Genomic DNA, 26,483 nt, shown 5'->3' on the forward strand with positions numbered 1-26,483 from the left:
TTAAAAATCCTATAACATACCTTCTTTGTAAACGTACAGCTAATATTCCGAACCCCCTTGTGTTGCATTTATGCACAAAATCTATAGTATCTGATTACTTTGATGAGTAGCTTTGCAGCTACATTTCCACACTATTGATAGTGTGTTAATGTACAGTGACCACACGGTCAGGCTGCCCCAGTCATGTCACGAGCAGGAGCACAAATCCTGTGCGGTCTCAGATGGTGTCTGTCAGTCCATCCCTCGCGAGGCCAGCCGATGGCATTGATTCTGAGCTCTGATGCTGGGCTGCACTTGAACGGCCCAGTACAGTTCACTGATAAGGTTAAGTTAATTACTGTGTCTGTGCCGTCCAGTGCTCACGTGGTCACCGCTCAGGAAGCTCTGATGCCTTCTGCTTTAATTAAGCAAAGGGAACGAACAGATATAATTGGGATTTGAAATAATTCTGTCGCTGTCAACAAGCGGCATGTGTTTCTCCAACTTTGTTACCTGTACTTGTGGAGGCAGAATTCTGTGGAGGGGGACGTTTTCCATTGCTGTCCACACTGAACTGCTGTGGTGTCCAAAGGTCACCCAGGCAGACAGGCTGAGATGAGAAGGGAGGGCGGGACTGGAAATGCCGGCAGTGGGCGCCGGCCCGGGGGAGAGGGCTGGAGCACACACAGCCAGTGAGCACACAGACCCTGGAGGAAGTTCAGGGCGGCGGGAAGTAGAAACACAGAGACCTGGGACTTGAGCAGGTTTCTTCTCAGTCATGTGGCCACAATGTATCGGAGATGCTTGCCAAGCCCTTCTGAATAAGCAGGGACCAGCACATAGAGGACCCGGTATTTGCTCGCCTGATCACTGCATTTCAGCTCCCCGTCCCTTCGCTCCGCCCTGCCCAGGACACGAGCGGTGCCTCGCAGCCCTGCACACGCGCAGCTGGTCCCTCTTCTCTGCACTTGGGCAGAGAGCACACACGGGTTCCAAACCGCAGGTCCACACGGCTTTCACAATTCTAGGAGTCTTTACTGAATTAAGTCTTGAATATATATAAAATGAATGCTTTCGTAAACCCCTTCAGCTTAGGAAATGACATGGGAATGTGCTATACATTTAAAAAATCAATACTATTATATATTTATTAAAGTCCTGAGAAAAGCTTTAGATCTACTAGAGCATTTTTAATCTTACATTTATTTTATGTAATGCAGTGAAAATGTACATTTTATTGCTATTGTGTGATTAAAACATAGCTTCAGTTAAATTTTAAGTCACTAAGTAATAGAGTTTTAAAAATATATGTATATTAAATAGTTTTTATTTATTTATTTATTTTTTAATCCTCACCTGAGGGTATTTATTCATGGCTTTCTAGATAGAGTGGATTAGAGGGGGGGAAGGGGTGTGTGGAGAGAGAGAGAGACATTGATGTGAGAGAGATACTTTGATTGGTTGCCTCCCACACGACTCCCACTGGGGTCAGGGATCAAATCTGCAACCCAGGTACGTGCCCTTGACCAGGGATCGAACCTGAGACCCTTGGGTTTGTGGGCTGATGCTCTAACCGCTGAGCAAAATCCGCCAGGGCCAATACTTAATTTTTAGATATCCTCCTTCAGTGAGAAAATTTGATTTAGGCATTAGAAAACTTGGCTCAGGTTGTTTTGTTCTGATATCTTAGCACAGACCATGAAATCGTGCTTTTGGTTTTATATGGGGAAATTTATTAAATGTCCTCCTGCTATCTTTTAATGAATAAAACATAATAGCTCCCAAATTTTGTAGGATATGTGCAAAGATAGTGTATTATAGGGAGTAGCCTGTGTTTTAACAATGCATGATTTCCTACTGTTTTATTACTATTGGGTATGTGACAGTGACGGTCATTGCAAATATTTTAAATTTAGAACAATTTACACCCTGCAGATAAATTACTGCAATAGCCATTTCTTTCTAAATGACAGTTAATGGACTTCTCCTTTGAATGCTATGTTTAGCATAATATAGCAGAACTAAAAGTAATGATCAAAAGACTAAGGCTAGTGTGTGACACTTCCTAAAAGGCTTGAAGTGATCTGGCACCGCGTATTAGCATTCATAGAACGTAGTCATGCCTCACATATTAGGCTGCGGATACATTTCAGTCGAGGTGGTGATTTTCACTTTAGGACATATTATAGAAAAGCTGTGAGAAAAGTTACCTTTCTCACGTCAGCTGAAGTCTGTTAAGAATGAGTTTGATTAGTTTATTATAAAGACTATTTTCTTGCCTCTTTTCAATACTGTAGAATACTCATAAGCAGTAGCTTCATTTATTGCTAGGAAAAGTGTAATTGCAAAAATTAACTTGTCATACACCACAGCTCAGCAAAGTAACTTTCTTCTAAGTCCATGGTCACAGTGTGTTTGCAGTTCAGCATCTGGCTCTGTGGGATACTGATGGCTTCTGTGAAGAAAAGTACCAGGGTGAGCAATTAAATGCAGAATGACAGCATAAAATATGATCATTATGGTCGTACCAAAGACACATTTATGAATTTTTCAGATAACTGTCATTTTTCTACTCATATTTTCTCTTGCGTTGTTAGCTTCATAATTTTAGTACAATTTATTTTTTCTTCTAAAACGTGAACAGCGCCATTTTTACTATCCTGGTACTTGTTTATGTCTTTCTTGTTTGTCACTTGTGAAGGTTAATAACTCTTTTACTGTCTTTCCACAATACTTTCAACTTTATTTAAAAATATAAAAAAATCACATAGCATTTGTATGATAAGAGTGTTTCTTATGATTGTTAATGTCTCACCCTGTGGATTGAGAAGTTAGCATCTGGAAGGAAGGTTTGTAACAGGCTCCTGTCCTCTGGCGCGGAGCCGCTGGTGCAGCGTCAGCGCTTCGACGTGGGGGCGGCGAGCAGTGCTGACTGGCAGGAGTCAGGCAGGGGGTGTGGGAGCGCTTCCGTGTCCTCTGCCCTGCCTGCCCTGGGACTCTGGGACTCTGGGAGTCCCTCTGCGGCTGTGTTCCTGGCGACCTCGGAGTGGCCTCGTGTTCCCCCAGCCCGCTCTGCAGCCGGCCAGCCCTGCCAGCCTCCCTCTCACTGCTCCGTCTTGCCGAGGCTTCTTGGTAACGGCGTCTCCATCGTTTCTCCGGCAGATCCTGCTCTTGTTTCCCTAGGACTGTGCTGCCTTCCGGGGCCCTGGCTTCCTATGGCACTTTCTTAGCCACTTGCTTTAATTGCACCTGGACTTGAAGGTGTGGTTCAAACTCTACCTGTTCTGTGAAGACTTTCTCATCTCAGCAGTCAACAGGGACTTCTTTCTTTGTAGTCCCTTGATATATTTTGGGGTGTCTATTATTATTATCCAAATGTACTTTGCAGACAAAATACAGTTTTTATCTTTTTATCAATTTTTTAAAAAATTACATTTATTGAAATCCTACTATATGCTGGATATTGTGCTGGGCTCTGGGATACTTTGACAAAAGAGTTCACAGTTGTCCCCCCTTATCCATAGGGGATATATTCCATGACCCCCAGTAGATGCCTGAAATTGTGGCTAGTACTGAACCCTAAGTATACCATATTTTTTTCCTGTACATACATACTGTGATAAAGTTTAACTTATAAATTAGGTGTAGAGATTAACAACAATAATTAATAATAAAATAGAACAATTATAACAACATACTCTATTAAAAGTGGTATAAATGTGATGTCTCTCCTTCTAAATATGACCACACTGTGCTCACCCTTCTTGTCATGATGTGAGATGATACAGTGCCTGGTCATGGTGGAGTGAGGGGAATAACACGGAGCTGTGACAGAGCGTTAGGCTACTGTTGATCTTCTGACACATTGTCCAAAGGAGGGTCATCTTCGGGGGATCTTGGGTCATGGAGCCGTGACCATGGCCATGGTTGGGTATCAGGAGAGGACAAGGTTGATAGGTGGGGACCCTCTGTCATTGAAGGTTTTTGCCGAAACCTTTGGGAAGAGCACTGTGTTGGGGGTCTTGCCTCTCTGTTCCAGCTCAGCATGGTGCTGCCGCAGAGGCTGTGACCCTTCGGTGGCCACATGGGTGGCCAGTGCTACGTTCCATTTGAGGGTCACGGTCCACAATTCGAGCAAGCTTTGAAATTGATTGTATTATTTTTGTAAGTATAACAAGTAGATTAAACTTTACTTTTTGAGGGTAAAATATTGAATCATATATATACCGTATGTGTATATATTTATAGAGTGAGATATACCATCTGTTGTTATGCCATTCTTTTTTTAATTTTTTTTTTATCTTTACTCGAGGATATTTTTTTTCCATTTTTTATTCAGATAGAGCAGGAGGGAGAGAGGAAGAGAGAGAGAAACGTCAATGTGAAAGGGACACATCGAGTGGCCGCCACCCGCATGACCCAACCAGGGCCGGGGACAAACTGTAGCCAAGGTACATGCCCTTAGCGGGAACGGAACCCGGGTCTCTGTGGACCGCAGGCCGACGCTGCAACCGCTGAGCCAAACTGGCCAGGGCTGTTATGCTATTCTTATCTTCACCTTTTAAAACAAATACATGTGAGAAAGAGAAGCGTGCGGTGTGCATACATATCTTCTAGCATTGCCAGATTGGTCCAGGTGATTCTAATCTAGACTTTTATTTGGCCAGAGTTTTAGGTATGTAAAAATTGTGTCTAAAAATGGTAATAAAAATGTAGTCATTCTGTTTCATAGTGCAGTTATTTTTTGTGACGATTCTTATTAATAATTCTGCTTTCATCAGTATTGCTTTGGACAGAAAGATTGAAGTCTAGACCATCTCCCGAAAAGATAGTGACAGTTGTTTTTCTTACTTATGTTACAATAGCTCTGCGTCCTGTGATTCTACACAGACCTGATGTGTTCACGGTGAATCAGACATAACATTTACTTATTTTCCACACGATAACTGGTGCTGCTTTCAGTAATAAAACTGAATTATGTTTACAGATCTAAAAACAATCTGCGCTATGAGGTCATTTTTCTTATATGGCCATAGTTAAATAATTTGTTTGTATGACTGGTTTTTATAATAAAACCTGTTAAGGTTTTATTCCCTTATATTCAGCACAGATTTAAGACTCAAAATGAACAAATTGAAAGAAATAAAACGTGCCCAGCCGGTGTGACTCAGTGGTTGAACATCGACCCATGCATGCCAGTTCGATTCCTGGTCAGGGCACATGCCCAGGTTGTGGGCCAAATCCCCAGTGGGGGGCGTGCAGGAGGTGGCCAGTCAATGTTCTCTCTCTCTGATGTTTCTATTTCTCTCTTCCTCTCTCTCTAAAATCGATAAAGAAAAAAGAAAAGAAAAAGAAATAATACTTGAGATCTTTTCAAAAGTGTAACTTGTTTATATTTACATATTTTTCTCACCTTTTAAATTTTATTTACTTTTAAACAGGTGGGTGAGGCTTATTTACTTTAAAGCTTTTGTTCACTCACTCTATTTGTGGGTTTTTTTGCTCAATGACTTTATTGCAGAATAATTTAAGTAGGGTAAACAGCATCTACTAAAGTGCATAATTGGATGGGTTTTGACAGTTCTATATACTCTGAAGCCATGGACAGAATCACGATAAAGGCCCATTTTTTTTGTCACCCTCTAAAGATTCCTGAGCCTCTTTGCCGTCCACTACCCACCCTGTCCCGCCTGCCACAGGGAACCAGTGACCTGCTTTTTGTCACTGTAAATTAATTTGCTCTATCATGTAGTATGTACTCTTGTGTAAGTCTTTGTGTGGACACATGTTTTCATTTTTCTGGGGTAATTACTTAGAAGGGAGACGACTGGGCTGTGTGATGACTCTGTGCTTAGCTTTTTAAGAAACGGCCGCTGAGGTCGTCTTTAATTTCTCTCAGCCGTGTTCCGCAGTCTCGGTGCAGGCCTTGCACGCTGTTGCTTACATTTACTTTGGTGCTGTTTTAAATGGAACTGCTTGCTGCTATTATTTAAAAGTGTAATTGATTGTTGGGTTACTAACCTTTTATCCTATGAATTTTCTAAATTTATTTACTTGTTCCACTATTTTAATTTTTTTTAATTCTTGAGAATTTTCAGTATAAACAATGTTTGTATGAATAGAAATCATTTTACTTGTGTTTATCCAATATTTATGCCTTTACTCTTTTGTCCCTCTTCATCTCTTCATTATTAGTATTATCTTTATTTTTAAATCTATCGTGTCTAATGTAAATATACCCCCTCCTGCTGCCTTGTGGTTACTGAATACAGGTGCTATCTTTTCCAGCCCCCCCCCCCCCCAATATATTTGTCTCATTCAATGTTAAGTGTGGCTCTTATAGTTAGCATAAAGTTTGGTCTTTTCATTGAATATAGTCTGATAACTTATTCTTTTTAAATGAAGTATTTTATATATATTTAATATAATGTCATTGTTGGACTTATACTTTGTCTTGTTCTTTGTTAGTCTGTGACTCGTGTTTTTTGTCTGTTCCCCTTTTCTGCCATATTCTGCGTTGACCTGCATTTTGCTAGTGTTTGTTTATCTGGGAATGTCTTCACCTCCCCGTCAGTACTGAAGTATAGTTTTGCTGGATATAGAATTCTTGATTGATACTTTTTCTTTCAGCACTTTAACTATAGTATTCTTCTGTTAGCCTCAGTTGTTTCTAAGTCAGCTCTTATTGGTATTTTTTCCCTCTATCCAAAGTCAGCTGTTAAACATGTAGCTAGCTGTTCCCTGTATAATGAATTTTCCTCTTGCTACTCTCAAGATTTTCTTACTGTCTTTTCTTTTTAGCAGTATGATTATGATGGTTGTAGGTGTGACTCTCCAGGTGCTTATTGATATTTGCTGAGCTTCTTTTACTGTACATTAATGTGTTTCATGAAACTTGGGAATGCGTCAGCCATTTAAAAAGATTTCTTCTGCCTTTTCCTCTAGTTTTTTCATATCAGAATTCTTATTGCACGCATGTTGAAATACTTCAGTTGTCCCATAGGTCTAAGGGTCTAATCATTTTTCTTAAAATTTTTTTCATATATAATCCTTTGATTAAGTAATATCATTCCATCTTCAATTTCACTCTTTTCCTCTGCCATCTCAAATCTACTGGTTTTCCATGTAGTGATTTTTATTACTATTATAGTTCTCATTGCTAGCATTTTTGTTTAGTTCTCTTTTATACTGCTTCCTTTTTTTTCATTCCCTTTTTGTTAAATCAAGGTTATTATATTTTTCTGTAATTTTTGATAATTTAAAAACATTCTTAGACCATCTGTGCAGTTGTTACTTGAAAACTTTCTTTGCTACATTGAAATCTGGGCCAATTTTCTATTTTTATATTGACTTTTATTTTTCTTCCTGAATCTGGGTCACGGTATATATTTTATTTTAAACGCATCTTATAATTTCTTTCTGTTGTTGAAAATAGGATATATTTTGTGTAGTATGGTGTGGTAAGTTTGTATTTTAATTTATTTTTTAAGGAATGTCTCTTTTTTCCTTTAACTTTTACATGGTTTTAAAACCATGAAATTTTACCTCACTGTGGTGAATAGATATCAGCGTTTCTGTTCAGTTTTTAAATGCTTATTTATTTTACCTTGACTTTCTAGGTATTTTTTCCTGAGAATGGCAAACAATTGATTGGGGCAAAATTTGTATCAAACACCTTGAACCCATTAAGGTCTCTGCCATTTTCATGCAATGAGGGTACATTCAGGGTTACCTGGTTGTCAAGCCCACTTCCCAGAGCCTTCGCTGTCTGCTGTGTTCCCTTGGGTTTCCCCTGCACCTGCCAGGACGTCCGGGAGCGTCACCGGGTCCTGTCGTTGGTCTCGTTTGTGGGATCTCCTGCCGCACTCCGTGTAGTCTGACAGTGGATCGAACGGGGCCGGCATGCCTGTGTAGCAGTGTTGTGAGATTTCCTTATTTGCTGTCCACCACCTTTGTCACTTTTAACTGACAACAAGTGTGGGTTTTGCCCTGGCAGGTGTGGCTCGGTAGGTTAGGCATCGTACCGGGCATCGAAAGCTTGCCAGTTTGATTCCTGGTGAGGCCAGATACCTGGGTTGTGGGCTTGGTCCCTGGTAGAGGGTGTGCAGGAGGCAGCTGATCGATGTTGCTCTCAGACTGATGTCTCTGTGTCTCACTGTCTCTCTGTCTTTCTGCCTCTCTTCCTTTCTTTCTCTCTCCCTCTTTTCTTCTCTCCCTCTCTCCTTCTCTTCTCCCTTCCGCTGTCTCTACAAAAGTCAATGAAAACATCTTTAAAAAGCTCCTGTGGGTTTTTGCTGTCTACTTCAGATCACTTCTTCCCTCTACTCCACTGGCTCAGAGGCCATGGTTTTTGAGCCGGTCAGATGTCGGTTAAACCTCTGTGCTCCCTCACAAAGTTGAGGGGTGAGCCGTTACATCTTCAAAAGTTTCGAAAGTTGAGGAGTGAGCTGTTACTTCTTCAAACGTTTCTTTTGCCTCCTTTTCTCTCTGTCTCTTATTTTGGGACTTTAATTAATTAACTATATGTTAGACCTATTGCAATTGTTCTTCAGATCTCTGAGTGTCTTTTAACTTTTTTTTTCAAATTGAATCTTTTCTCTCTTTCTTCTTTATATTGGATGATTGCTACTGATCTGTCTTCAAACTCACTGATTCTTTAGCTCCATTTTGTTATTAAGCCCATTTTTTTATTTTAGATATTTTATTGTTTTGCTGAAATTTTCTTTCTTTTCATTTTTTCCAAACATATTTCCTTTACTTTACTTCATATAGTTTCAATAGATACTTATAAGTTCCTTTAAAATAATTCTGGCATCTTACCCATCATGTTTGCCATATATCTTTTTGGCTTGAGATTAGGTCACATTTTTCTGACTTTTCCTAAGTCAAGTAATTGTGGATTGCATCTTGGACATTTTGAGTATTATGGATTTTGTTGTATTGCTTCAAAGACTGTTGGTGTTTTCATTTTACAGGCAGTTAACTTGATTACCAGCAAGTAGCATCCGTCATGTCTGTAGTACTCAGCCACTCATACGCCTCTGATATTCGAGCTTTAATGTCAGTCTGCTTTCAGTCTCGTGATGTTGACGGCCAGCCTTTCCCCGTGGACGCACACTGGACATCCTTAGGGTAAAGCCTCCAGAAAGCGCGGTCCGCTTGCTTCAGTCTTTGACTTCTCTCTAAAAAGCTCCAGCTTTTGTTCAGTCTCCAGATTCATCAGATAGTTATATTTTTAGTATTTTGCCCGGACTTCATGGCTGTTATTTGTGCAATTTGGTTTGTTAGAAGCTTATTACTTTATAATAATAAGTAAAATTATTTCTAGAAGTAGAAAACTTCCAATTTATTTTTAACAATAGTTCTAAATTTTATCCTCAAGGCATTATATGCTCATTGTGGAAAATTGGGAGGAGTTAATAAAGTGTAATAAATGTAACAAAAAATCCCCCTTAATTCACTTTAACATTTGATATAATTCTTTTGGGTATTACATAACTGAATGTGCTATACATAAAATTTTAAAATCTGCTTTTGATTAAAATGATGTAGGAGGTGATTTTCTATTGCCATTAAATATTCTTGGTAGACATTTTTATGGCAGTATAACATTCCACAAGAATGTATTATAACGATTTAAATGACCATGTCTTAATGCTTCTTGCTTGGTTTTTGATAATTGTTTACTTTCATAGATGTCCCTGTGCTGGACATCCTTGTGAACACATCATTGTATCCTTTTATCATTTTCTTAGAATACATGCCTATTTGATTAACTGCTTTGGTTGAACTTTTTTCTTATTTAAAAAAATGGACATGTTCCTTTTTAAAGTGATCTGTTCATATTCTATGCCTGTTAAAGATATGTTTCATTCTATTTGTTTGGATAACTCTTTTTAAAACTGTTTTAGCAGTAGGCGAGAGAAGCTAATTTTACACCTGTGTTATTAGCTATAAGAGTAGTCTCTTCAGTGTATCATTCCTGTTTGATTACGGACTTGAGAATCTTCACATTTGCTATATCTTCCCATCTGCCTCGTAATCCAGAGTTTGCTAAGCTGATGGAATATGACCAATAGAATCTGTTATTTAAAATATACATGTATTGGATTGGAACTTTAAAGAAGTTTCAGTCTCTTATAATTTTTCCTTTTTTAATCCTCACCCCAGGCTATGTTTATTGATTTTAAGTAGGAGAGGAAGTGGGGAAAGAGAGGGGTTGCCTTCCATACGCACCCAACTGGGGGTAGAACCCGAAACCTTGGTGTGTGCCCTGACCTGGAATTGAACCCTAACCTTTTTGGTGTATGGGACCACACCAAATGAGCCACCCGGCCGGGGCAGCTTTTCATAATTTTTCACTTGGTCTAGAAAAGTAATTTTCTTATTCTTTTAAAGTATGAAAAACTGCTTTCTTTTCATTGTAATGTTTTTATATGTAGTTTCATATTTCAGTAGATGGTGTTATGTATCTGAAAATATTTGTACTATTTCAAGTGATATTCGTGAGATTTTTGACATGAATATGACTTGTTAACAGTTCAGATCGGTGCCCCCTGTCTGCACTGGGCAGGGCCTCCGGGGGCAGCCGGCTGCCTTCTGCAGACAGCATGTGCTCAGCCCCTCGGCGGGGGGGGGGAGCGAAGGCTCTGCATCTCTGCATCACGCACGGTGTTCTCACCTAGAGCTCTTTTCTCGTTCAGCGTCACGAGCTGAGATCCATTTTTCTCCTCTGCTCGGCACCCACTGAGGGTTCATTGCACGTTGTCCTCTTGGGCCCACATTGTCTGCCAGTGTGCTTTCTGTGTCCAAGAATCAGGGCTAAGAGTGTATTTAATTATAAGACATCATGATGGATCATCTCATTAAATAAGAGTGATTCCAGCTAATACCTCACACAACATATTCGCTGTGTGGCGAATAGTATAGGACTGACCACCACATCTGAATCATTAGAGCCAATAATTTATGTATAAGCCTAGGGATACTGTGCATGGAAAGAATAACTTTATCTTTGAAAATAAATTTGAAAAGCAGAATAAAAATTAAGATGCATAAACCTAATTACATAGGAATATGAAGAAGCAATGTATGGGGAAAGCATTATGGAAAATATGTGTAAATACTGAGTTTAATTTACTGATAAACAGATTTCATTAACATGCCTTGTTTTGCTGCCCGAATGCCTTTGTCAGGGCACCATCAGTATGGTGTGCCCTGCACATGGAGCGGAAGCTTGGCCCAGGAAGTGATCCCCCTTTGGCTGGGTCTTGAATTGTAAATCATTGGTTATTTAGTTAATGCATATTAACTAAATTCGTAGAGAGAGAGTCCAATTATAATTCTGCAGCAGTCTGTAGATTCTCAAGTCCTTATACTCAACTTGGAAGTGAGCTGTGCCCTGGGAGAACGTCTCTGCTGCAGGTTTCACATGGCCCTTAGGTTTTGCCGTACTTCAATTCATCATTTTGAGAGTATCTTTTTTAAAATTTTTAATTGATTTTAGAGAGAGGAAGGGAGAGAGACACGGATTTGTTGTTTCACTTATTTATGCATTCATTGGTTCATTCTTGTATGTGCCCTGACCCGGGATCAAACCCACAGCCTTGGCATATCAGGACAACGCTCTAACCAACTGAGCTACTTGGCCAGGGCATCAGTCCATCATTTTGGAGGTAAGTAGAAGTTCTGATCATTTCCTAAAGTAGCAGTTAATCTGTGGAGAAACCTAGAGATATTTACATTTTCGACGTGTCTTACTAGGAAAGAAGGATCTTTAAATGCGTTAATCGAGAGTTAGGATTAACTTACTCGGTTCCTGCTGGCAGAGGTTAACGCTCTGCTATGTGTCAAGGAGTGATCCAGGTGCTGAGAGTGTCACCCTGTATGAAGTGTGGCGTTTGCCATTCAGCACTTACATCGTTGTGAGAGGGACAAGTCAGCGGAGCCTCGGGTAGGATGGTGGATCCGAGGTCCCAAAACCAAGGTGAGGAAGGCCTTCGAAGGTGAATGAGGCAAGGCCCCGCCCTGGAAGGAGTCACGAGGTCTCAGGGCTCCAGGCTGCAGTGTCCTGCCGCCATCTCCCCTTGTCCAGGACCTTGGGGACAGGTGTGTTCTGACAATTCTTAATTTTTTTTTTAATTTTAAGAAGTTTATCTATTGTAGTACGAAGCATTTAGTAACTCCAGGTAGTGTCTGGGTAGCGCTGCAGTCTGAGATTCTGCTATTGCTGTGGCGGAGCAGTTGTTTGTTCAGCATAGTGGTGTAGCCAAGTCTCTAAATAGCCTCCTGTCAGTTGAAGTCTGCTTTGCCACACATGCTTTTTACAAAGGAAGCTTTCTACATCGCTAAGATCTGGAAACAGCCATGTCCCCATCAGTAGATGAGTGGATAAAAAACCTGTTTGGCTCAGTGGTTAGAGCATCAGCCCGTGGACCCATGAGTTGCAGGTTCGATTCTGGTCAAGGGCACATATCTCGGTTGTGGTTCGTCCCCGTCCCGGGTCAGAGTCACACGGGAGGCAACCGGTTGGTGTGTCCCTCTCATGTTAATGCTTCTCTCTCTCTCTCTCTCTCTCTCTCCCCCCCCCCCTTTCTCCCTCCCTTCCATTCTATCTGAAGATAAATAGAAAACTATCCTCGGATAAGGATTTTTAAAAAAAGTTGTTCATATGCACAATGAAACACTATGCAGGTGCAAGAAAGAAAGATCTCTTATACTTAGAGATGAAATGGAGGGACCTGGAGAGTATTATGCTGAGTGAAATAAGCCAGTCAGAGAGAGACGAATACCACATGATCTCACTTATTTATGGAACAGAGTGAACAAAATAAGCTGTCGACCAAAAGACATCCAGAGTCATGGAAGCAGGGAACAGACTGGCAGACCTCAGGGGGAAGGGGAAGGGATTGTAAAGAGATGAACCAGACTTTATATGCACATATGCACAACCAGTGGACACAGACATCAGTGTGGGGAAAGCAGGAGGGAGGTTGGAGCGGGAAGGCGGAGGCCAATAGGGAAAAATGGGGGACATCTGCCACTCTTTCAACAGTTAAAAAAAATAAAAGTAAAATAGGAAGTTCTCAGTTTTCATTACTGTTCGGAGATTAGGACTGTGGGTAAGGAGATGAGAGTACAGCTACAGACTGGTGCTGCGGTGGGGCTGCAGCGACTGAGAGCTCATCCTGCGGTCACCGAGGTCGTTGGCAGGCCGTGGTGGGGCGTGGAGGGGAGCTGGAGGGCAGACCGGCGCCGGGCAGAGGCCGGGGCCGTTCCAGAGGACCGCTGCCTAGTCCGCGGGCCCGTGGTGTGTAGGCTGGACTTGGACAGCAGGACGAGGGCTGGGGATGCCGCTTGGGAGACCTGCAGCCGTGCCCTGGGGTGCGAAGGCTCGGCCGAGCTCTGCGGAGCGCGTGCACGTGCCCTGGGGTGCGAAGGCTCGGCCGAGCTCTGCGGAGCGCGTGCACGTGCCCTGGGGTGCGAAGGCTCGGCCGAGCTCTGCGGAGCGCGTGCACGTGCCCTGGGGTGCGAAGGCTCGGCCGAGCTCTGCGGAGCGCGTGCACGTGCCCTGGGGTGCGAAGGCTCGGCCGAGCTCTGCGGAGCGCGTGCACGTGCCCTGGGGTGCGAAGGCTCGGCCGAGCTCTGCGGAGCGCGTGCACGTGCCCTGGGGTGCGAAGGCTCGGCCGAGCTCTGCGGAGCGCGTGCACGTGCCCTGGGGTGCGAAGGCTCGCCGAGCTCTGCGGAGCGCGTGCACGTGCCCTGGGGTGCGAAGGCTCGGCCGAGCTCTGCGGAGCGCGTGCACGTGCCCTGGGGTGCGAAGGCTCGCCGAGCTCTGCGGAGCGCGTGCACGTGCCCTGGGGTGCGAAGGCTCGCCGAGCTCTGCGGAGCGCGTGCACGTGCCCTGGGGTGCGAAGGCTCGCCGAGCTCTGCGGAGCGCGTGCACGTGCCCTGGGGTGCGAAGGCTCGGCCGAGCTCTGCGGAGCGCGTGCACGTGCCCTGGGGTGCGAAGGCTCGGCCGAGCTCTGCGGAGCGCGTGCACGTGCCCTGGGGTGCGAAGGCTCGGCCGAGCTCTGCGGAGCGCGTGCACGTGCCCTGGGGTGCGAAGGCTCGGCCGAGCTCTGCGGAGCGCGTGCACGTGCCCTGGGGTGCGAAGGCTCGGCCGAGCTCTGCGGAGCGCGTGCACGTGCCCTGGGGTGCGAAGGCTCGGCCGAGCTCTGCGGAGCGCGTGCACGTGCCCTGGGGTGCGAAGGCTCGCCGAGCTCTGCGGAGCGCGTGCACGTGCCCTGGGGTGCGAAGGCTCGCCGAGCTCTGCGGAGCGCGTGCACGTGGCCTGCACTTCGGGGTCGTTGCGGAGATGCGGGGGTTGGGCAGTCGATTGATGTGAATGGGAAGGAGATAAAGAGCTGAAAGGCAGCCCTAAAATTTAAAGTGAGTTATTGGGAGAATGCTCAGGAAGTTAGGGTGAGGCTTGAAAAATTGGAATGACGAAAGCCACATTCTGTGAGGTGGACAGAAAGCCACCTGACCTCCAAGAATGGTCGGAGCCTCGCCCTGGGCTCTCGGTGGCCGTCGTCACCTGCTTTCACACAGTTTTCTGACTTTGAAATGATTCCACCCCTCTCAGATGCCCGTAGTGTCGATTTCCAGGGAGCTCAGCTCCATGCGCGCTCCACGCGAGGTGTAGATGGACGGCCCGTCTCTGCTCAGGCGGCCGTGTCCGCGGAGCAGCTGCGAAAGCCTGCGGGTGAGGACCCGAGAAGCCACCGCTCCCACCTCGGGGACATGCTGACGCAGCCCTGGGCGTGAAGGCCACCTACAGTGGGAAGCCTGGCGTGAGGAGGGAGCCTGTGGCCGGGGGAGCTTGGTCCCGTGGGGCGTGGGGAGCAGGCAGAGGAAGATGGGGAGGAAGTGGCTGAGGACCAGTCGTGTCCGGAGAATCCCAGGCACTGACCACCCGCAGCGGCCTTGGCTGATCGTGGTTCCGGTTTCCGAAGGGGGGCTCTGCACAGCTCGCATGTTCTCAGCGTGCCCCACTCCTGTCCCGCCCCAGGGCGCGTCCTGCTTTTCTTCCTGCGGCTGCTGTGCTCCAGGAGGCGGCACCTCCCGTGTCCCGTGCGGGGCACCTCGGGTCCTGTTGCCAGTTCATCCCAGTCACCGCCAGGGCTCGCTCTGGGGACCCATTGTTGCCTCTGCCGCAGGGAGGGGGAGTGAAGAGTTGTTCTGGAGGGAAAGCCAGAGGGAGGTCCGACCCCAGTTTGGCGTTCATTCACGGGTAGTGCTCACTGAAGGGCTGCCCAGGACCCGGGGAAGGGCTGGCCATCGTGACGGAGGAGGCATCAGTGGAGTAAGAAGTCACTCAGAAGCTCTCAGTCACCCTGTCGTCAGCTGTACCCGCCAGTGTCGCAGTGTGAGAGGGGTTTGCCTCCAGCGCTCTCCCCCCCACGGAGCCGTGGGTGCACGTTCTCCCCCCACTGCCCGGGGAAGGTGGGCGTGCGTGTGTTTCTCCCCGGTGTGTTGATTCTCTCATTTGTTCACTTATTCGGAATTTAGTACATATTTTGGAAGAGGACTTTTCATGTATAAAATATTATAGGTACTATTGGGATAGTCAGTATGGATTAAATAAAGTCATTAATAAGATACTAATAAATATATTAATGAAGTATCACGGTGGTATATAAACATTCTATATGCAAACAATACATTTAAAAATCTTCCTGAACTTATTTACTTTAGGTCTGGGTTATTTTTTTGTATTCAATATAAATATAAGCACAACAGAAGGAAATATTTTTCATATTATTTTTGTAAACAGTTTTAACAAGGATAAAATTTTAAAAATGGTTATCATCCTTGTGATATTCTTGTTGGCAGTATTTGTAGAGGTAATTTAACAGTAAGACTTGGTACAGATATGTATTGTCTGTAGTGCTTTGAAACCCTGTTTGGCCTCTTACAAGGCAGCACTTTTTAAACAAATGTAGTCTCCAGCAGGATTGGCAAGTCAGGTTTGTTGTGGCTGCCCGGGGATTCGGGTGCTGTCCTCGGTCCCGTGGTCAGCACAGGCTAGTTGACGTGTGGGGTCATGGTCACTCCTGCTCTGTGATGCTGTGAAAGGGAAGGTGATCAGTGGAGTCGTGTGTTGAAGTTGATATGGAATTTTCAGTGTTTGGGAAGCTCTACATGTTGCTTACAGCTTTTAATATTCTCCCTAGCTTTTCTTACTGTTTTCAATATTCTGCCTAACTTTTCTTACTTACTGTTTGTAATATTCTCTTTGCGTGGCTTGTAGGGTGAATGTTTTCTCAAACAGGTTACTTTGAGTCACTGGTTAAGACTCCGATACAGCAAGTGCCCATCTTCTCTGGAGTATCAGCACCATGACCAACCTTTACCCCTTCCACCCTGCTGGCTGGAGAGGGTGGAGGGTGGCCAGCACTCCGTCCTGTCCCCTCGCCCCCTGACTGGGACAGGACGGGGACTGTGCTTGACCTCGCCCTCTGGCGGGGTCGTGCTCAGCACTGAGTACATGTAATGGAGCTGAGCGTCACTGTATTTCAGAGACCTTTGGCAACTTTGACCTTTGACTAAAATTAGTGTTCATCCATTAATGTATTCATTTTTGTGCTGTTCTCCACGGGTCCTTTGGGATTCTAGGAGAAAGGATGTATCATGGTGGAAGTTTCCCAGTGCAGACGCACTAGAAGGGATGGTCTTGTGACTGTTCTGGTCACTTGTTCATAAATGAAAGCACAGAACGTCTCCTGAGGCGTTCCTGTTCGATCTTTGTTCACGACATTCCGGGTTCGCTTTCCTGACTAACCTGCTCATTAATGTACTAAATTATAAAAGCACTTTCATTAAAACCTTAGTTACGGGAGAGAACATCTCGTGTTCTCGTTCTTGCTGCCTCTGTGTGAGGCAGACTGAATCTCGCTAATGAAGGTTCTGGGGGCCTGCAGGACAGGCGGTCTTGTTTGTGGACCTAGAGGACAGGCCGCTTTTCTGCACAGTGCAGATTCCCACCCCAGTCCAGGGCTCTAGAATCACTGCGTATGTTGCCACTGATTTGGCAATCCATGAAAAAGTAGTGGAAATTAGAACCGTATGATCATCAAATTTGTCCAGAGGGAATGGGCTACTTTGCTGAGATAAGTTTCCTGTAACTGAGGAAGAGAAGGTGCCCTTGCTAAGATATTATTCAGGGGAGCCATTTGTGTGGTTGAACTGGCTGGATAAGATCCCCCGGGTCCCTGATCCCGTAATTCTGTAGGCTGGTCAGTTCTGAGCTTTTCTGAGGGAAACTATCACGTGTCCTTCGAGTCAGACAGTGCGGCCCTCCTCCATCTATGAGCGCCCACAATCCCACGCTCACCGCTTGGTGTGGCCCTTCTGAGCCGTGGAGGCTGGAACCCCGTTCGGGGAGTGAAGCGCAGTCTCAGTGACTGGGGAACGTGCGTGTCGCCAGCCTGCAGTTTGAGAGCTGAGTGCCCGGAGCTTCTTTCCTTCCGCCCTTTGCATCCGGCCTCCCCTCTTCCTGAAGTCAGAGGTGGTGCCATGGACCCCTGAGGGAGAGCAGGGGCGCAGCTGAGTGACTGTCCACCTAGAGCGGCGACGCAGCCTTCTCCTCACATGGCGTGGAAACTAGTTACCAGGATTCCGCTGCAAACCAAAAAATATGTTTTTTGTCGGGCTGATTTAAAAAAAGGTATAATTTTGATCTATTCAGAATGGACAGCTACTGTTATGTTGGCTGTTGTCATTTTTTAATTTGACAGTCTAAGGGAAAGAGGTCAGTGCCCCTGACTAAGCAGTCGGGTATTGCACGTTCTAAAAATGCTTGCCGCGCACCGGTCGAGAATTGCTGCCCTGCAGTGTGCAGGAGCCTGGCCGGGGGAGGTGAAAAGCTCCTCCTTCTCTTCTCCACGCTTCTCTCTGTCTGGGTCTGGGCCTGGGTCTCGAAATGTGCTCTTCCCACAGCCTAGGTCACTTCCATGCTGATGGCTCAGGGGTTACTAAGGTGCAGCAGGTGCCAGGTCCCAGAGCAGGAAGAAATCTTCAGGGTCAGCTGATCAGAAACTCTCATTTTGGAGATAAACATGCTGATTCTCACGGAGGTAAAGGGGAAAACCGTGACTCACCCAGGACCTCCGGTGGTCAGTGCCGGACCGGGGTTCCTGCTGCTGCTGCTGTCCACTGCTGCCCTTCAGATTGTCCTCGTGAGCCGAACTTGAACATGGATCTGTGTTTCAGGGCATCAACCTCAGTCCGAATAATGAAGTCATTTTGTGGACATCTAGTGACAAGGAATGGAACAACCTCAGACTTAAAATAAGAACATTCTTATTCTTTCCCACCCATTCTTTACTCATGCACACTGGCTTCTGTTTACAATGCAACTTTTTTTCCCTCCTCAAGAACAGAGTAGAACCTACTTCTGGAAGCTCTTTCCTAGCCTTCGGACAGGTGCTGAGGATCCCTGGCGCTATGTCTATTGTATCGTGGACTGGAAAACCCTCCTCGAAGGCACCAACAGAAGCCAGAAGTTACGGAGATAGGTGTTTGCTGCCGCAGGAGAAGAGGCCGGCTTCTCCCCGAGCGGCCGCAGGAGCAGTCCGTCCGCCCCAGCCCTGGCTCCGGTGGGCCGCCGCGGGTCTGCGGGCCGGCTGCGAGATGCCTTCTCATTCGCACAGGATTCCTCTTGGTTCGCAGCGAGCATTTTTATTTCGTTTAGATTGCGACTTACTCTTTATTTCAATGATTACTCTTTTTTCCCAAGTTGATAAAAATAATTGTCAGGTGGTTTTCTTTGCCTTCACAGTGTTCACTTTATCCACATGATTTTAAAGCATTTTCATTTAAAAAATTCTGTTTGCAGTATTACATTTTGAAATCTATTTATTATGTTAAGTGGGCAGTTTTGAAATCCACTGTGTAATTAAATGAGTTCAATTTTTAATCAATTTAATCTCCTATACTTTTTATATATAGATCAATCCAAACATTAACACATTCCACAGTTAGAGGAGATTTACTCTACTTTGATTTAAGTGGAGGAGTTACACACAGGCATCTGGTTTTATTCAATACATTTCTCTGCTTCAAGTAAGAAATGTTTAACTGTTAAATTGTCAATTAAAATACTAGTTTTTATCTCTGTGACTTTTTTATAAGATATAATAAGCAAGGTAATTTAAAGTTACCTAATGTAGTTTTAAATTACTGCGTTAGGAAGGTGCTTTACGCACCTCATTAGCTTATGGAAAGATGGAAATGCTGCAATAATTGTAAATTACAATATGTAATACTTGCTTAAACTCCTTTTTGTACTGAGCACTCAACAAATTGAAACACTGCAGCAGCATTAAATCACTCACCGAGTACATATGAGCAGAAACTTAATGTTATTCTTTAATTTTTTCATTATAAAATTTCTTACTTATAAAATAACCACATCTAATTTCTGAAAAATGTCACTGCTACTCCATTTTCTCTGCTTTCAGCATTATAAAGCAAGGAAGGCGGTATTCAACGAGAGAAAATCTAGGATGTTGTACTCGAGTTTCGTCGTTTCCATTCACGAAGCATAAAGTCTGCCAAGTGTCCCTTTGGGCACGTGCTCCGCGGTGCCCCTCGGCACTCTGGGTCTTCTGTGATATGTGAATGTCTTTTGTCATCTCCGATCGTGTTACTCCTGTGAGCCCGGACGATTGGAACTGAGTTGTCTGCCTTGCTGCAGGTCAGCTTTCATGGACAATTAGTGTCGTAACAGGACTCTGGTCATCACTGTCTCCGGTGTTTACCGTGAAGGCCTGGTCTTGTGGCGGAGCAGCGGGGTTCCGCAGGCTTTATCCTTTGTGTCCGCCTCTCCTGTGACACCAGTCGAACTGCTCCTGTCCCCTGCCTGATGTCGTTCTTGTGAGGAGCCCCAGGCCCTTCAAGTTTCCTACTTATTTTTCCCTTTGGCTCATCTTATTTGCTCTCTCCCCTCTCGGTAACTGTCAGGGGCACATCGGGGTCTTGTCCTGATAAGAATGGAAGGCGCTGTCTTCCTGCTGTTTGGCTCCGTGTCAGTATCCACAAGTCACTTGTATTGGACACCACCTGAGGTGACTGGTCCCAGCAGTCCGCGGCAGTCAGCGTACATCGGCACCGTCACTCCACTTATCGCCACTCGATCGCTCTTTTTAACGCGGTCTCACCATGGAAACAAACACTGTCCCCCACATGTGCCACAATCATGCAGGTGCTCGAGGAGGTAGACCCCGGTTCCCCAAGTGGCCGTCTAGGACTGTCAGGAGGTGCCTGGGAAGCCTCTGTCCTTGCAGTGTATTTCAGTTCGGTTTTCCTGGTTTTTGGCTTTTTATTTTAGAAAGTTGTTTATGTGCTTGGTTACGGATTTTAAAAAAACTATCTTCAGTCTGATAGTTTTCTTATCCACAGACACTTAATCTTCTATAGATGTTTTTAATTTAAAAAGAGACTGCAATTCTTAGATATTTTCATATATTCATGAATGATCATTTTAGGCATCAGAAAAAAACTGATCTAACTTGGCATATGAATAAGATATTGTGCCTTTTTTTTTTTTTAATTTACCATTTTGGTTTTCAATCACTTATCTTTTTTGGGAGAGAATAAAAACACACAAACACACATTTATGAGTCAATGTAACGCGTGTGTATGTATTGATTTACCCTTGAAGTACTCCGCCCAAGTACGTTTTCTTTATTTAAAACCAGCAGTTTCTGAGGAGGCAGAGAGCTCAGTTTCTAAGCGGCCCGGGTTGTGTAGATGCTAAGTGAGCATGACTGGGGTCCCAGAGCGACAGGTGCAGCAGGCTGCGTGCGGCCCCCTGGTTCGTCTGAGCTCAGGGTCGCAGTGGACGTGCTCATCTCTCTTAGTGCTTTGTGTTTTGGGTAACTTCTAAGATGCTACAGTTTCAGTTTCTTTCTAGCATGGGAATGATCTGTTTTTCTCTTATAAATTTTCATGAGTGAATGTTGAATATATTGTCCTTCGCGCGTTGGCCAGGTCCAGCAACAGGACGGATGTTTGGAATTAACGTTTCTCTCCAGCAACGAGCAGCCACAGCTGTGTTTTCCTTTGTTCCTTTTTGTAAAATTTGAAATCAACCATATTTAGGGAAAATACTCTAGATTTTTTTTAGTAACCTGGTTTTCCTATGATGCATCAGCCTTTCATTTAAACTGATATTTGTTTCAGTTGTCCACCTGGGACCTCCAGATTCTGTGTTGTGCAGTGTGTGCAGTGTGTTTTCTACAACCTGCTCTGTGTTTGTTCTGCGCCCACCAGCTAATGCAATTAAGATGGGCCAGTGGGCCTCGTTTTAGTTTAGTAAATACACTAGCTTAAAACGGCTACGCGCTAAAGCAGGAGATAATTCATTTCGGTTGTGGGAACTGTAAGCCATGACAAATGATTTTCCTTTACAAAACTCCCCATCTCTGAGACAGTATTAGTTTTTACTTTAATTACTGGCTGCCGTAATGCTTCCTATCCATAACTGTCGACGGAGTAGACTGTTCCTGAGCAGAGGGTACAGCCTGTTTACTCACCCGTGGCGAAGAGTGCCCAAGTTCTCCCAAGTCTGAACTGCTGCGCAGGAGAGTGTCCTTCATTTAAATATCTAAATATTAATGTTTCCTGGATGGCCAGAACACTTCAATGTCATTTTAAGGGTACGCAACTTTACCCGGGAGTCTTTGTCCATTACAAACTTTAGGGCCTTGTCTTGAATCTTCCTGTCACTGGGAGGGATTCAGCCATATTGGAAAGTTTCCGTTTCCATCTTTTTATTTTCCCTTTCCCCCATTTCAAAAACAACAGCAGAAGAGCTGTTGTCAAGGGTGGCTCCCTCAAAAATGGCTTAGTTGACATTAGCTGAAAATGAGCAGAACGACACTAACTACTAATTGATTACAGTAATTACCAGTCTTTGGCTAGTTTGTATTGGCAAACTCTGTGTACTCCTGGAATAAATGTGAACTTGCAGAATGCAAGGAAAAGGTCACTCTCATTTGCATGATAGGCTTCATTAGAATATGCTAAGGACAAGACCCAGTGTTTTATGACTCCAGGTGATGAATAGCCACCATATTACTCTGCGAGATGAAAGCATGTTTCAGTCCCCTTAATTTACATGCTTTTTAAAAAATTCCATGAAAAATCTTGTAGATTATGGCAGCAGAGGATCTTACTGTGTTTTGAACTGAATTATTTTATGTGCAAGTGCTTTTCAAAATAGCAAAAAATTTTAGGTAAAATTAACTTGAAGGATATTTTAACGGTAAGATGACGGTAATGATAAAGCTTTTTCTACATTAGATCTTCTGCTATTATAACTTTTGTCATTCATAAAAGGTAATGGCTTTTTAGTGATTGTTTGAGTAAAATATAGGTGAACTCCTTGGAGTTTTAATTTCTGATGTTACCTTACAGTCTGTAGTGTGCTATAGACTTATTACCTAGAGAGCTTTATTGAATCCTAGACTACATTGATTTTCACTTTAAAATAATGCAATTTCATCACTTCATTAATTTTTTCCTTTTAACATTTATGCTTAATTAGTCCTGTTTCTGTACTGAGATTTTTAAAAATATAGAGTGTAGGTACAACTGTTATAGAATGCCTGCTTCACCCAAAACCAGGGCCAGGAGCACCCTTGGTCAGTTGCTTCTCTGGCATTTGTTTAGTGCGCCGGTTGTGGGGTTACGTAGAAATAAAAAAAATGATAATCCTCTGCAACCTATCTAAATACATATTTTTAAAGTCAAGAATTATGTTTCCCATTATACAAATGTCCTCATTTGTGGTCTCTGATCCTATAGTGATGGCTCCTATTAGCTGTCATTATCCTTATATTCTCATTATGAGAGTAAAATACTCTTGGCTCCTGAAAGTATCTTTATGAGAAATATCAGCTCCTAATTAGCAGTGACTATAATCTGTTGGAACACAGGGTTTTAACACTTCCTAGATATGTTGCTGTTATAAAGTTTCTTCATCTTGGAGAAACCATTGCTGCTAGTAACACAATGTAGAGGATGAAAAGGTAGACGGTTTTCTCTTTTATCAAATGTGGTTTTGTAATAAAGTTGTACAATGAGCTTGCACAAGCTTTTTAAAATATCATTCCTGCCACTGACTAGGTCTGTAATTTATTTATTCAGGAATGTTGGAGGCATTTTTGATTTATTTGTTTTTAGAGAAGTTTTGTTAAGGGAACTAATGAGCAGTGCTGGTGTTAATCATTTGCTGTGCAACTCCAAAGGACGGAAGTTTTGCATATCTTTAGCATCATTGGGGAAAATAAATTCACTCAATGCTAATGGTCTGTTGGTATGATTTTTAAAACACTATCTTACTCTAGGGTTTGCAGTACACTCTTGTGTTTTGTTAAAAGCTAAACTAATCAATACATAATTATACATTTATATGTACATATGTATTAAGCAATCATGATTATTTGTTAACTGTAAAGATGAAAAATTAATTTGTTAGTTAGTGCCATAGGTAACTATCATACTTTCTCATATATACCTTTAGGTACATATTTCTAACAAAGACCCACAGGTGTGTGTGCTTGAGTGCATGTGTGCATGCGTGCATGTGTGTGTGTGCACACATTTTGGTATATATTTTCAGAGAATCGCAGACAATTTTTTTGGATATTGGAATTTTTGAGTAATACTGTTTTTAAAATTCTTGGTGAGTAGTACATATTCTAGATTTAAAACAATCCTCGTACAATTAATTATAGACATTTAAAATAGTAATTATACATGATGGAGGATTGTTTGCTCTATGTTGTTATATTTGAGAACATTTAACTATCTACTTAAAAATATAAATTCATTTCAAAATCTCTGAATGTATTATTTTGAATTTTTTGGTAGTTTGTTGGATTTCTTAAAAAGTAGTTGAAATTATGAAGATATGAGTTATAGTACAATATAAAATTGAAATTTGATGGTGGTTTGAAAATCAGATGCTACATGATGGTAACTGTGTCTTATCTGGGCTTGGTGTCTTTTTTTTAATGTTCACTATTCAGTTAAGAAGGAAAATTAGGGCACTGTTTTCCTTTTGATTCTCTATATATGAATAAAACAGTACAGTATTCATACTGTTTGAATGAACATTGGAGGATGAATATGGAATTTCTAAAACCAGTTTAGTTGTGGCAAAGCAATTATAAATTAGTTTAAGGAGATTGGAAAAGATATATGAACTCTTCTGAAGTAAAGTATTTGATTCTTGAGTTACTTGTCCTTTGGTCACAATATAAAAACCCCCTAATATTTGCATGGTGTTTTTTTTTTTTTTTTTTTTTTTTTTTTTTTTTTTTTTTATCCTCAGCCGAGGACATTTTTCCATTTTTTGTTCAGATAGAGCGTGAGGGAGAGAGAGGAAGAGAGAGAGAGAGAAACATCGATGTGAAGGGACACATCGAGTGGCCGCCACCCGCACGACCAACCAGGGCCGGGGACAAACTGCAACCGAGGCATGCGCCCTCAGCGGGAACCGAACCCGGGTCTCTCTGGACCGCAGGTCGACGCTCTAACCGCTGAGCCAAACCGGCCAGGGCTGCATGGTGTTTTTTACACGAGAATATTGATCAATTACTTGAATTGTGAGCTATTTATGAGCTACCTCATCCTGAGACATCATCTCTTAGTAAGTTTGGTATATGGCATCTGGTTCATGGTACTTAGCCAGATTTACTGCAGGCCAAATTAAAATCATATGTGGCATTCAATTATATTAGTGGTTTTTAACATGATATTTTGTCCTGGCCCTGGTGTCATGAAGACCTTCTCTGCCTCTCGGTGGGCTCACTGGACAGGCAGGCTTGGGGTGGGTGGAGGCACTTTTACAGCCCGGAGCCTGCAGCTGCTCACCCCTCTTGTCTTCAGTGCCCAGTGGGTGTGCCCCACAGAGTGTGATTCCTCCAAGTCACGTTTCCCTCTGCTCCCGAATCACCTCCCTAAAGCGGAGTATTGGTCTGGGTGTGCACACGGAGGCTTCTCGAGAAGGAAATGCTCAGAAATGGTACTTGTGCATCATTACTCATGTCTCCTCCCGGCACCTCCTCCAGGGCAGGAGAGGGAGCAGGAGAGGGAGCAGGGAGAGAGGCTCATTGGAGAATTCTGAGCGTGGCTCCCCTGGGCTCCGGGTCATGGGCACCGGCAGCCAGCAGTGATGTGCTGGGTGCATGTGCCGTCATTGGCGGCTGAGCAGAAGCGACCCCTGAGACAGGCATTGTGCTTGCAGGAAGGGCTCTAGCGGGAGGGCTCTGCTCGTGCCTGGCCTCACAGAGGGAGGGCAGCCAGGCCGGTCAGTGTGTTCCTGAGGAAAGACACCATTGCAGGGGTGTTCCCTGAACGTGCTCGCCCCCAGAAACGCGCTCTGAACGAGGACTTGCTGTCACAGCACTTGACAGAGGGGCCCAGCCTGTTTTAATTTTCTAGGATAAAAAAATAAACCCATGCTTATTATTTAAAATAAAAATGAAAAAAAGGTGGAATGTGAAGACTTAAAAAAACACTTTTATGATATCCTGAGCATTGAATTAAAGGAATTCTATATGTATAAGTACACACACACACACTCTGGGCAAAATATGAACTGTGCTGTGTTACTTTCTGCGGCTGCTGTATCTGATCTCCACTTAACTTGCTGGTTTAAAGAAAGTTTTTTTCTTGATTGCTTTTAGAGAGAGGAAGGGAGAAGGAGAGAGAGATGGAAACATCGATGAGAGAGAACATCAATGGGCCGCCTCCTGCATGCCCCCCACTGGGGATCCGGCCCACAACCTGGGCATGTGCCCTGACCGGGAATGGAACTAGTGACCTCTTGGTACTTGGGTCGACGCTCCACCACTGAGCCACACCGGCCGGGCCACTAGGTGGTTTAAATCAGCAGGAGTTGATTTTCTCACAGTTTTGGAGGCCACAGTCAGACATCAGCGTCACTGGCCCCAGGTCCAGACATCTGTAGGGCTGTGTGCCCCGGCAGCTGCTGGCAGTCATCAGCTCTGGCCTCATCCCCCCAGGCCCTGGTTCCTGCCTGTCCCCTCTCTGCCTCTCTCTGAAGGACACTGTGGTGTGACTAGGGACAGCCCGGGCGATTCTTCCCATCCTCAGGTCCTTGCTTCAGTGACACCTGCGGAGACCCTTTATACCAGGTGACACTGACAGGTTGCAGGGATTAGGGCCTGCTTTGGGGTGGCACCGTGTCCTCTGCGACGTGTACCTACACTTCAGGGCTTGCGCACTAGCCATTTCGCCCTGGCAGGTTCTGTCAGCTAAGATGCTGCACAAGCCGCGCCTCTCGTGCAGGGGCGGTGACTGGGTCAAGGACGAGTTCTGTGATGGCGACGTCCAGCGGCAGGGCTGCAGTTCAGGGGCGAGGGACAGCGGTTTGGGCAGAGGGACTCTTAGGAAATTGACTCAGGTGTCCCCTTGTTCTGTCCTC

At 44.2% G+C, this 26,483-nt stretch overlaps 1 protein-coding gene and 1 long non-coding RNA gene across 3 annotated transcripts in view; both read left to right on the top strand.

The window, feature by feature from the left end:
- Nucleotides 1–26,483, top strand: part of ZNF407 (zinc finger protein 407) — a 373,411-nt gene that overhangs the window by 97,908 nt on the left and 249,020 nt on the right. The gene's annotated exons all lie outside the window — the stretch shown is intronic.
- On the top strand, nucleotides 9,004–12,077 carry LOC118619372. Its single transcript, XR_004957160.1, has 4 exons — nucleotides 9,004–9,111; nucleotides 9,675–9,711; nucleotides 11,584–11,654; nucleotides 11,743–12,077. It is a non-coding gene; the product is annotated as an uncharacterized LOC118619372 (long non-coding RNA).

This window comes from Molossus molossus, unplaced genomic scaffold (genome assembly GCF_014108415.1).
Source record: "Molossus molossus isolate mMolMol1 unplaced genomic scaffold, mMolMol1.p scaffold_m16_p_6, whole genome shotgun sequence".
In the NCBI taxonomy this organism is placed as follows: Eukaryota; Metazoa; Chordata; class Mammalia; order Chiroptera; family Molossidae; genus Molossus; species Molossus molossus.